Here is a 12625-nt window from a genome sequence, read left to right on the forward strand (position 1 = left end):
ACTAGGGGCCCTAAACCTCAGAGAATGATGTGCATGTGCAGTAGGATGCCATTTAAAAGCTCTGTTATGGCCACCCTTCCACGCTTGAAGGCTTCTTTAAATGATCCCTACTTAGCGTGACGACGAGTCTTTTTCGGCTGCCAGCTAACATAGCTCCTCCTCAGACCACAGACAACGTGAGGGGAAAATGATTTTTATTCCTGGTACTACCAATCATTTCCATCATGGATGTAATGACATCTCAATTAGAACACGTGGACTTTAAAAGTTGCATGGCTATTTTGGTTTGCCGCTAGATGACCGGAGCGTCAGGACAGCATTCCCGAAATGCGGCGACTCATGCCGTATGGAATGCTGCACAGTAGAAGCAGCTCATGCTCTGCCTCAGCATGATGTCATTTCCTGTTTAAATAGCCCTTCAATGCCATAAAAGGGAATTTTATCTATCTGCAGGCAGAGAGGGCGCGCACACACACACAGACACACACACACAGACACACACAGAGCTGGCTTTCTCCCAGTTGGGAGTAGTGCATCCTGTGTAATTACGGGCTTGGGCTGAGGAAGGGAGGGCTTATTTAGCGTATGGAAAAGGAGGGAATATGAATATAAAACAAATGTGCTAAATTAAATTTTGCTAATTCACAATTATCACTGAGAGAGCTCTGTGAAAGTCCCTGTGAAGCTGCACTCAAGCTATTCACAATAACCTAATTTTATCTGTCAGTGAGCAAAAAAGTGAAGGAAATGGAGAACATGCGTACATATCTGAACCCCATTTAAACATCTCAAATTACTTTGCCAAAGAGAGCCACCTTACCTTCATCTAACAAGTTTTAACTAAGCTGCCGATTCAGCATATGGAATTAAAATGTGCACAGTGACTGAGCAAGCTGACGCATGTTGAGCATTTCTAAACAGGGTGTTGGTTCTGCTCAAACCACTCACTGCTGTGCTTCCACACTGCTACGATACAGCGACCCTTCCTCAGCTAGACCCCACCCAGTCCCAACGGAAAGCGGAACGAGAGGAACCAACCGAGCAGAGCAGCCGCCATTATCCTCTTCCCCTGTTGAAAGTCAGAACCATTAATACAGAGCAGAAATCCCCATTTCACGCAGATAGTGGACGGATAATGGCCACCAAGCCACTTCCTAAACTCGTGGTATGCTCCACGTAAGCCCGCCATCTTACACGTCACCAGATAATCAGCACGCCACGTTTGCCCGCACATTACACACACACACACACACACACACACACACACACCCCACACCAAACCACACTCTCTCACATCTCCTCACAACACACGCACACACACACACCTGCTCACGACACACACCACTCGGGAGCAAGAAACAAAGCACATCACCTTCTTCCATAAACCTGGTGTCCAGGAAGGCAGCAGCCTCACCACTGAAGAGCAAGCCCTCGTTTATAGTTTAACGCTCGTATGGCAGAAGGCCTGCCAGGGCTGCATAGCAACCCGAGAGCGTGCAAGCCTGCCCGCCCTCCTGGTAACGGCATCCCTGTCGGCGCCAGGGTGTGAGCAGAGGAGCCAGAAAGGGGATCCACATGGCTAATTAAGGGGTGTTCACGGGAGCAGTTAACACACATCAGGCTCCCCCCCCCCCCCCCCCCATGTTCCATGTAGTGGTTGCCTGCTTTGTAGGTCATAGTGTTTATGTGGCATTCCAGGTGCTGTCATACTGAGTGTCCTTTTGACATGGCCCACTGGGACACTGCAAACCAGAACAGCTGCTGACAGCAGAAGTTGCTAAAGACGCTTTGTGTGTGCTATCTGCACTGGCACAGATGGTGAAATGTCGAGAAACAAGTTAGGGTTAACAGATTGGTTACATCTGAAATCCAGGCATTTCAGCAAAGAAACACTTGTGAAGCACAATCCCACATCTGTATCAGCCTCACATCCAAAGGACCCTGGCTATATCTGCTTTGTTCTAGGTTTCTAATGCAATCGTTCTAATTGTTTTAGTCAGGCTGGAATATCAGTTGCTCAAAGGAGGACTGCTAGCTTCCTGCACAGGGCTGAGACTGTTAGCCAGCCGGCTGATCACACTGGACATAGCATACTGTACACAAGGGTTCATTCATGGGTCACTCCTGTACCTACGTGCATACAAGCTTGCACGCATGCTTGTGCACACACACAAGCATGTACACAAACATGCATAAAGACTTTACACCAAGTCGAGTCATGGGCCTCTTTCAATCTTCTCCTCTCATAAGCAAGATACGATTTAGGTTAATGCTGTTGAAGAGCGTTATGATTGTGTCCACAATACTGTGCCTCCCGGCACACATTTACAGCTGTGCTGCCTATTCCACTTAGGGACTTTGCAATTACTATCTGCAGCAATCATAGATAACCAGCACTGCAAAGAGTCATCATCATCATCATCATCCTCCTCCTCCAGAGTTGAGACAGAGGTACAGAATACCACTGCTGACTGCCACGCCATCAACGCCAGCGACAGGTGTGGGTTAGGATACTGCCAGGCAGCCCAAACCTAGACAGGAGCATTTGAGGGTTAAGGGCCTTCCTCACGGGCCCAACAGCAGCAACTTGGCAGCGGCAGGGCTTGAACCAGCAACCTCCCAATCACAAGTCAAGCACCCAAACCACCGACACTGCAGAGAGTTGCAGTCAGAGTAAAGGCTGTGGAAGATCACGAAGAATGTGGAGGCCTCAATACAACAAAGCTGAGCTACTAAAGTCAGGGCTAGCACATGACAAACTGGGCCACTTTGCCCCAAACTCTGGGCTTCGTGAATGCCAGACCACATTCAAAGCATTTAGAAACGTGGGGAGAGGAGGGTCCAGACATTGGCACTGCAAAGCCACTTCCTGTGTCACCAGCTTGTGCTACGCATCCACCATGTTGTGTTATCTTGCCTCTCCAAGTGGAGGTGTCCCGTCCGGCAGCTCATCGAGCTAACCGTCCTCATCTGTATCTGCATGCTACAGAAATGCAGCCAACAGTCACAATAACTTTATGCATATTTATATCAATTATCTCTTTGTGGCAACTGCCACAATGCACGGAAGGAAGCAACCCACCAACCCGACTCCAGTGATATTAAAATGTAAACTAGCATAACTGGATGAATCAGCATGCGTTTATTCAACACGCGAGTCTGATGAGTCAGTCCTGGTTTAGTGCTGTCCTGTCTGGGCTGACATATCTGAGCATGTTGAATTAATGGACAAGGCAGAAGTGCATATTCACATGGGACTTTTCTAACTCTTGTCTTTAGTGAGGGACAAAGAATTTCCGAGACGCTGCGTCTCCATTAATAACTCAAGATGTCTAAAGAGATATATAATAAAGTTTAAAAGAAAAAACAAAAACAACAAACTAACCAACTATTTGGTTACATTGCAACATACTGCAATTTCAACAACATTTTGACATTGCTGGATCATGCTATGAAATGCTGTGATTCATTCAATATATAAAGGCTCGGGGCTCTGGATAGCAGGTCCTCACACTGACCTGGCAGCAGTGTTAACAAACTGTGAATTCCAGCGCAGTGGTGTGAAGCCCACAACCGAGTCCCTCCATGCCTTTCACTGGCAGCAGAAGCAGAGCGCTGAAGGCCTAAGCACATGGAAATGTAACAGCGCTCAACGCCTCTGAGCGCAAAAGCGCTTGAACGCCTCTGAGCGCAAAAGCGCTGAACAGCTCTGAAGCATCTACCGAGGTGTAATCTGATGAGTAAATCCCACAGCTCTAATGTCACACATTAATACAGGATTCATTCTTGTGTTTTAGGAGTTAACATGCATGTGGCATTTGGACATGTGGCAGAAAGGGAGCCAGTCTTTAAAGAAAAAGATCTCTAAAAGTTACATGGATGCAGCACAGCTTGACAAAGCCCTACATTTGTGAGTTTGATGTATAAAATCAATCAGATGACAACTTCAACAAGACATCTGGTCATGCAGTCCTAAAGAAATGCAGCAGGTGTCTAAAATTAATAATGAAACACAGAACCACTGTAATGACAAAACAGACAGGTACCTATGACTATCACTAGAATCAATCTAATGCTGATAGTTAGAAAAACTAACTGAATAATACCAATTCCTTGACTCAGAGCCTTTACAGTATCTTCAAAGGGAGACCCTGTAAAGGCTCAGAGTCACTTCTAATTTAGATAAATGGTCTAATCTACACTAAACAGCTAAATCAGCAATGTCCGGTTAATTAACATGAATGGAGGTCTCATCAATGAACAGCGGTGCCTGGTTCGAGCTTTCCAAAATGCATCAGCGCTGCTCTTCCCTCTTCCCTTCAAGCACTTTGTGGCTCAATTCCACAACACATTCCTCTGGAATTCCACAGCGATTCTCAGCAGGCTCCAAGCTCCAGGGGGAGGGAGGGACATAGGCTGCTTGGATGAGAAGGAGGTGCCTATCGCTGCCTCCCAACTCTGCCAGAGGCGGAGTCAAAGGAACATGCTCGTTTCACTCACTCCCTATGGGATGGAGGAATGTGGAGTGTTTTTTTTTTTTTGGCCTTATCGCACTGATTGGTTTAAGATGGCTGAGAGGTATGAAAAGATGGGAAGGGTCAAGACAGGAAGATAGGTGATGGATACATAGGTGAAAGTCCTGCTCATGTGTAGTTAGCATAGCACAGCCAGATCACAGCGCTTTCCAATAGTGATAAATATTCACTGGGACATGCAATTGGGAGTTAAAGACTCCTGATCTTCATTATCAGAGTAGACTGGTGAAATGGCAAAATAGCAAGGTATTGCACAGCTAGCAAGGCACATCATTAATGCTTGAAGAAAGAGAGTTTCCATAATCAGTATCATTTTTTCTAGATGTTTTTGCCACTTCATCCAACTGCAAATAAATCAGGAAACTTGAAAGCGGGTGGTCCATAGGCCATCCCCGAGTTGAAACTGGGCGGTCTACAGGCCAGCCCTGATTGTCACACCAGACAGCCAGCTCCATTCTGACAAAGTCATGGACAGCTGCATCAATGACCCAGTTTAATGACGTGCTGGGAACAGGCCCTGAGCAAACGGCAGACTCTTTTTTTTTTTTCTCTCCTCTCTCTCATCTCCGAATGGTGGTGGGTAGTAGGTCCTTAATCCAATTACACTGTGAAATGGTGTCATGCTTTGCTGCTTTGTGCTCTTAGAAAACCTCTGCAGCACATTAATCGATGGCCCCTTCAGCAACAACACGCAAACAGCGAAGGGCCTCCTCTTAGCCAGAGAGAAACGGGACAGAGCGGAGCAGAGGCTTCGTGCACGAGTGGCCACTGTGAGGCCACTTACACAGAAGGCCGACAGTGTAATCCACTCACTCAGATAATGATGAGCAGGAGGAAGCATGAAGCACGCCAAGAGGACCACACCAAAACGAGCACCTGCAACAATCCAAGAACAAAGAACCTCCTGTTTAAAAAGGCAAAAGATTCATGCAGCTCTTGGATAGCAGCTAGAGTACTGCTAAACAGAAGATCCCACAAACTCCTACAAAACTGTTAAGCCCTTTCAATTACTTGCATCTCTGTAGAAATGGCTCCTAAAATGTGATCCGATTTTCTTGCAAGTTATAATAATTAATACTTTTATTTAGTGTGTCATGCTGTAAAATGTTATTTTTTTAAATGAATGACATTACAATATATTTTGTGAAAATATGGTGTGAACAGTCAAGGTTGCTGACTGGAAAGGTATGTAAACCTCTAGGAAACTCTTGAAAACATTTATTTGGATTCACAAACAAAACAAATTTAGTACAAAAAACAATTTAGTTACCTACTCGTCACAATAGAAATGTATCATAATATGTGCAATATGACAATATGGCCCACTGAAAAGACTTTAGAAGAAAGGTTATTTACAATAAAACCGGAAGTGACTAGCTCAGACTCCAGTCAGGGCAATAGTTTGCAACTGTAAGAAATTCAGTTTACTCTGTCTGAAAGCAGGTGTCCTGCAAATATTGGTGCGCATGCATGTTTTGGTATTCTCAAACAAGTGATGAAGACCTCCACGGTAACAGTTAAGGACATGCAAGCATCCCTTGCGCTTCATGATTCTGCCGTGAGAAAATAACTGAAACGGGAGCATTATCGAAAGGTCGGTTACAACAAAGGAAACCACTGTCTATTCAGGGAAATGTAAACAGAATTATATTCAGAGACATTGCAGATAAGACGATGCATACCACTAAACATTAAAATCTCAGCTGCGACGCCGAATGGAGGCAATACAACGGTAAGGACCTACTTTGTTGTCTTATGGCCAGGATGGCTTGCGGTCAGTCAGAGAACTGCAAGCTGCATGAGGAAATTCTACAGCGGAATTCCTGGGCACATGTCCGTGATTTAAGACTGCACACATCATGGCAACAATCCAAAAATTGGAGCATGAAAAAAAGGTGTATTTTTAGAACAGCCAGAAGACCTGACCTGCTGTAGTGTGATTTAAGCAGGCTGTTCAAGCATGATCTCCCAAAGTTAGGTCTATACATCAAAGGAAATATGCCAAAAAATATCCTCCGACTGCTGTGAAGAACTGACCAGCGGCTATAGAAAGCTGCTGCTTCAAGTAATTGCCTGTAAAGAAGGGGACTCCAGCGCTTTAGTTTTTTGACCATTGATCTTGAATGTCTAAAAAAATAGTTCAGTTGAAGCATTGTGAAGTCAACTTTTAACGTTTGTTAAATAGGTATTTTGCTTATTCCCCCCAATCGCTTTAGGCACAACTCATAAAGGACTTCAGTGGAATGATAGAGGTCAGAAGGGCAGCAGGGACAATCAATCAGACACAGCACTATCGCTCGTGAAGAACAGGATGTGCTCTGAGGATGCGCTCGTCGGCCTTCCTCTTTCGGGGCACTTCTACATTTGTGTGCAACTGACTGGACTGCCTTGCAGGGTCAAGTCCAATTCAAGAGCACTGCTGAATCATCGCACAGGATTATATGACGCAGGATCTATTTAAAAAGAAAAAAGGTCCCATTTCTGGTAAACCCTGTGAAACCACTTCAGAACGGCACTGCAAGCCAAGCATATGGGTCATAGAGACAGTGTACACTGAAAAACACTCAAGATGGCCGAGGTAGTATAAAAGCTATTGCCACCAGACCAGCAAAAAAAAAAAGAGAGATCTGAGGTGACAGGTCTGCGTGTGGAGGCAGACCTTTTGTGCATCATGGGAAGATCCAAGCAAAGGCACGGGCCCTCATTCCTTCCGCCACGTTCCCATGCGGGAAAGGAAGCTGATCTGCACGACTCTTTTCCTTTACTGTCCACGGACGTGTCTTTGAAATGCAGCTGTCCATCCGCCCCCTCCCCCCCCAAAAGCCAACTGCTCCAGACCGCTTTTCAAATACATTAAACAACGATTAGGTTCTGTGGCCTCCCAAGCCAAAGGCACACATCAAAACAACGAGCAAAGAATCTGACACGTGAGAAGAATGGGAGTAAATGCACACTGGGTCTCTGGAGTGCAACAGCACTGCGCAATGCTCAGAGCTTCAGTATTTATTGTACTTATTCAAACATCTCTTGGAGCTCTGTGAGATATTAAGTGTTTTCCTAACCCTCTGTTCAACACTGCTCTTGCAAAACAAAGATATGGTTCTAAACACAAGATCAGACAAATCCAAAGAATCAGATGAGTCACCGATGTTTGACATTCTAAGCTGGTGCTTTTGGGTGGAAGTGTAAAAACATTCTTCATGTATCCATATCAATTAGCAATACACTGGAACAATTAACTGTCCAGGATGTACCAGATATGACCTTGGCACACAATACAGCTTTATTAGTTCAGACTGAAATAACGTGTTTTCATACATGGAAGGTACTAAGGGATGTTTTCCTTTACAGAATATTCCTGGGTGACTCAGGAGCCAGTGGCAGACTGGCTTAGTTAGGACTCGCTCCAACTCCAGTTATGACCGAACCCTTCAGCCATCCCAGTCATCTGCTGCTATTGGTGCTGCCTTGGCCAAAAGCTGCGAAGATGGAGCTCTGTATACTGTACACCTCACTTAGTGTAAACTGAGAGGAGCCAAGACCGCTGGGTGCCTCCCCAACCTTCTTCACAGACCGCCGCTGCCGCTGCTGATGACGACGATGACGATGGCGATGTGAGGACAGCGTCTGGAGGAACAGGCATGACAGACGTACAGCAGCCGGCGTGTTTCAGTTGGACGTGTGTGGTGCAGGGCAGTGGCTTGCTAAAAACCTGAGATGTCTTATGACACGACACATTTCCTCATGGTTTGATGAGTCAGTCATAAGAAATGACCCTAATCAAGGCATTTGGTAATCATATGCTCACACAGCTCTTCCCTAATGGCTCTTCCCTTCAAACCCTTAGCAATCAGAGACGCTGCTAAATGAAGGACATTGAGACGGCATGGAATAACGACAGTCAAACATGGAAGTGCAAGCAGGCAACTATGCAATGTCTTTTTTGGAAAATTATAAAATAACATTCTCAGTGCTTCTGAGCACTAAGAACAGAAACAACCGTGTTTAAAGTTAGGATTGTTGAGCATCATCGAAGTCATTCTTAGTTCACTGGGCTTGATGGCTAGGAAGAACTGTCAACCTTTCAAAGGCTGAGAGAATCCAACTGGCCCAGACGGAGAGCACTCTCTCATTGTTGGACTATCGGTCCACGTTGCTTTGACCAAATATGGCTGCCTCCAAAAACACTGGCAAGAGGCAGCTTCCCACACCTTAAAACAAACCACGAGCCCAAATCTCCTAAATGGGAGCGTGTGCTACTCTCTGTATGCCCCACACATAAATCCTGCACTAGTCCTCATGTCTCGGCAGTCTGCCACAGCCGTTCTGCCACACTAGGCCTCCCTTGATAACAGGACTTGTGAAGTTTACTGTAATGATAATAGTCAGAGTTCTAGGTGAAAGTGCACTACATCTGCTAGGTGTTCAGTGGGTTAACTAGCAGAAAAGTAAAAAAATAATCAAGCCATCACTTGCAGTCAGTCTCTTTAGCAATATGTAATAATGGTTTTGTTGATCCATGTGCAGTAAAGCTACTCTATTGCTGATCAAAAACAAGACAACAAAACAAAAACTGTTCAGCCACTTTAAAAACTATTAAAGACCAAGTGCACTGCCTTGGAGATAGTGTGCCTCTTGGCAAGGGGTGTGACGCTAAACAGAACAACAACAACTTCAATTTATACAGCACCCATTACAAAATCAAGGATGCTTTGCATTGGGAGGGGAGATGGGAAGGGAAAAAAGAAGCCGTAGTTTCGTTCACACCACAGTTCGGTACCATGGGGACAACCATGCTTAAAAACAAACAAACAAACAAACAAACAAACAAACAAACAAATCACAAACATTTTGGCCATCTGTTTTTGCATCTAGATGCTGCAGGTATAAGCAGTTGGACTCCTGTTTTGTGTATGTATGTATGTACCTCAGTGGTTGGTTGGTATAGTGTAGTGAGTAACAACGCTGTTTCTCCCGTGGCTCAAATCCCCTGTCCGGCCAAAATGTACCACGTTATACCAATAGGAGTCCATTGGCAAGACTTATAACTCTGCACTTGCCTACCTGTGCAACCCTATTGAAATTGAAGGAGCTTTGGATAAGAGTGTATACCAAACAAATAAATGTAAAGTTTTAATTATTGGCATACCTGGGCGATGCCATTAACTATGCGCTAGCCCACAGTCCTTATCTACCACTCGCTATCTTAGTTCAATGGGAATGCAAATTCCAACACAGCTGATTTGAAAGAAGCAGGACTTCTCTCTCCTGTGTATCATTTGTCTTCGCCATAGTGTGACTCACTCAGTCATCAAGGAGCTTTAGCTGATCTTAGCCAATAGCCAACAGCTTATGGTTTCATATGGAATTCACGATTGTGAAATTTGACTCCTCATTACTCTCATTAATCTTCGCTCATAGGCTACTGTGAATTCTCCATATGACTGCATGCACTGAACCATAAAGTGTGAACCGTGATGGTTCAGGACACATACATGTACCATTACTCCCCAAATCTTGGCATGTAAAACCCTTCATTTTTCTGTGCTTTCTTGGATGTCCAGTATGACTGTTACCAACCTGAGGGAATATCCTGAGTGTTGCCCTAGAAATGCTTTTCACCTTGGCCCGAAACTTGAGAAAAATGTTAAATCTCTTAAATAGTAATAAAAGCTGAGAAGCAGTGAACCAGATGCCACTCAGGAGCAAAAAATATTCCTTAGCATGCCTTTAAAAAGTATAAGCACAAAAAAAGCTCTAAAGAATTTTAACTCAGTATTTGGCTGTTATGAAATATACAGCCATGAAACATGCGATGATAAATGGCCTTTTAAATACATTAAAGTCAAATAGATTAGACCATGAAGTTGTAAAAAAAAATTAAAATAAATAAATAAATAAATAAATAAATAAATAAATACTGTAAACATGTTAACAAGTATGGCTGGGAAATATCCAAAATCAATTTCATCCAGTATTATCCAACAACAAGCTTTATTCCCTTTGATGTAAACATCAAAGGGTGCGCTTGTGAATTGACCATTCATTCAACTGCAGACGACAAGTTCATGTCACGTTGTCCCATTCCCCACATCTGAAATACGTGGTCTGTCCCAACAGTGGAAGAATCAAACCTAAAATTTCAATAATGTACAAAGTATTATCCCTGGCATTATTCTGAACAACAAAAGAAGTATTTTGCCCTTAAAGGCCTCTGTGTGATGCCACAGTGCTCATAGCCAGGCAGCATGCACGGAGGCTGAACCGAGCGCTTGCCTGCAGCCAGTCGTGAGGAGCTGGGAGGAGGCTGGGAGAGCCACATGCAGCAAGCTCTGCACCTACACATCCCTCCTGTTGTTTTGAGTAGGATTCTCCACTAGCGCCCCTCTCAGCGAGACAAAGGGAGCCTTCATTACTCACCAGCCCACCACAACGTGCACAGTGAAGCATCAATGGTAACCTTGTTGCAGTGTGTGCATAGCCGATCGGGGAGGCATGTTCGCTGCTCGCTGGGCTGAGCTGACCTGGGAACGGGCTGCAGCAGCATCACTGGCAGTGCTCCCACGCAACTGTAAACTGTCAGTCTGTGCATGCAAGCGTGCATGCCTGACAGACCCGGCAGTTGCAAGGCAGGGTCTCTATCTTCAACAACATACTGTAAGTAACATCTCTGCTGTCACTGTTTTCCTGAGGACAATGACAGGAAAGAGATACAAACTGACATCCTGGACAGCTTCTTAGAGCAGCTAAACAATAACAGGCTCATAGAAAAAATTGGTTTATGCTTCATAACAGAACAACAAACAATGGCTAAAGCGCCAGTGACCTGATGAGCACCAAAGAACCAGAGGATCAAGTTCACATGCACAAGTGGCTCAGTGATGTTGTTTACCAAGTCACGACATGCCATCCTGTCCAACACACTGACTAAGCCAGTCGAAATAGGCCTATCCCCACAGAGCTTTATTGATTAGTCTGAAATATTGACTGAGGCCTGGAGTGGTCATTATTATTACTCCAAATGATCAATGCACGCAAATGGCAGACAGCTATAGCTGTCCACGACAAAAAGCCTTTGAAGAGCTTTTACGCCAAAAAAGCTTGTTTAAGTAATGCTAATGTTTATTCACAATTTTAAATCAACATGAGGTCTAAGTTAATTAATACTTCATCCACTGCACGTATTTTACCTCTCCACAATGCAGACTTGGACCCAAACCTTGCATGAGCTCGAACCCACCCTCCCCAGCCAACAGACATGCAGGTCAGCCGTGCCGCTCATGTAAACGGGCAGCGTTTGTGCCAACGAGTACACCTCACATAAGACAATATATCTAAAGCCCTGTGAGACAAAAAAGGAACCAAGTGCCCTTTCGTAAAAAGGTTAGGGATGAGGCCGACAACACCCGGAGCCTGGGACAATCCCTCTGAAACCCAAGCTGCTGCAGAAAGTGGATCATACTGCACAGAACTGACTACTGGGTCATAAGCTATTTTTCAGCAACGCCACCCAGTGACCTTGACTGCGATATACCTGCTGAGTGATAGTTCTGTTGGAGCTGGCTCTGTGTTTACTCTCAGAATTATAGCACAGTGGCTAGCCTACTAGTACACACCAACTTTAATGTTAGTTACTGTTATGTCTGGCAGAGGACTTGAATTCAAAAAAAAAATTTAAAACAAAAAACAAAAAAACAAAAAAAGCAGAAAGAGGAGCAACATCAAGCATTAAGAAAAATCATATACATCCCAGCGTTTTAACAAAAATAAAATAAATAAAGAGTTTAAAAAGCATATTTACACAAACCAGTAATCAACCATGTGCATTTAATTATGATACAAATAACGCTACCTTCTTAGTGAAAGTATTTAAGGAATTACATAATTGCAGGTAATTCAACATAAAATCGAATGAAATGATATTATTCAACACGCTTAAGTAAAACCTGCTTTAGCCCTCAAAACATAAGACTTCTGTCTTAAAAGCTCTTTTGATAAGAGTTGGCCTTACGCAATGTTACACAAGAATTCTCTCACCACACCCCACGTAGTGTCAAGCTATTTGAGCCCAGGGGGTGCATTATTTTCGA

The 12625-nt window shown here is 44.3% G+C and overlaps 1 protein-coding gene across 8 annotated transcripts in view; it reads right to left on the reverse strand.

Annotated features, from left to right (window-relative positions):
• The window catches only part of tln1 (talin 1), a 62703-nt gene that overhangs the window by 48894 nt on the left and 1184 nt on the right, over positions 1-12625 (reverse strand). For 2 of the 8 annotated variants that reach the window (XM_081701934.1, XM_081701936.1), the window contains exon 2: positions 5349-5411. The exons of 4 other annotated variants lie outside the window; for them this stretch is intronic. The gene's annotated coding sequence lies outside the window, so the exon portion shown is untranslated. Of the gene's footprint in view, positions 1-1372; positions 1548-5348; positions 5412-12625 lie in introns of those variants that run through there. 2 more of the 8 variants (XM_081701935.1, XM_081701937.1) reach the window with 1 other exon arrangement.

Source organism: Electrophorus electricus, chromosome 19 (assembly GCF_041902795.1).
Source record: "Electrophorus electricus isolate QZ-2024a chromosome 19, ASM4190279v1, whole genome shotgun sequence".
Taxonomy (NCBI): domain Eukaryota; kingdom Metazoa; phylum Chordata; class Actinopteri; order Gymnotiformes; family Gymnotidae; genus Electrophorus; species Electrophorus electricus.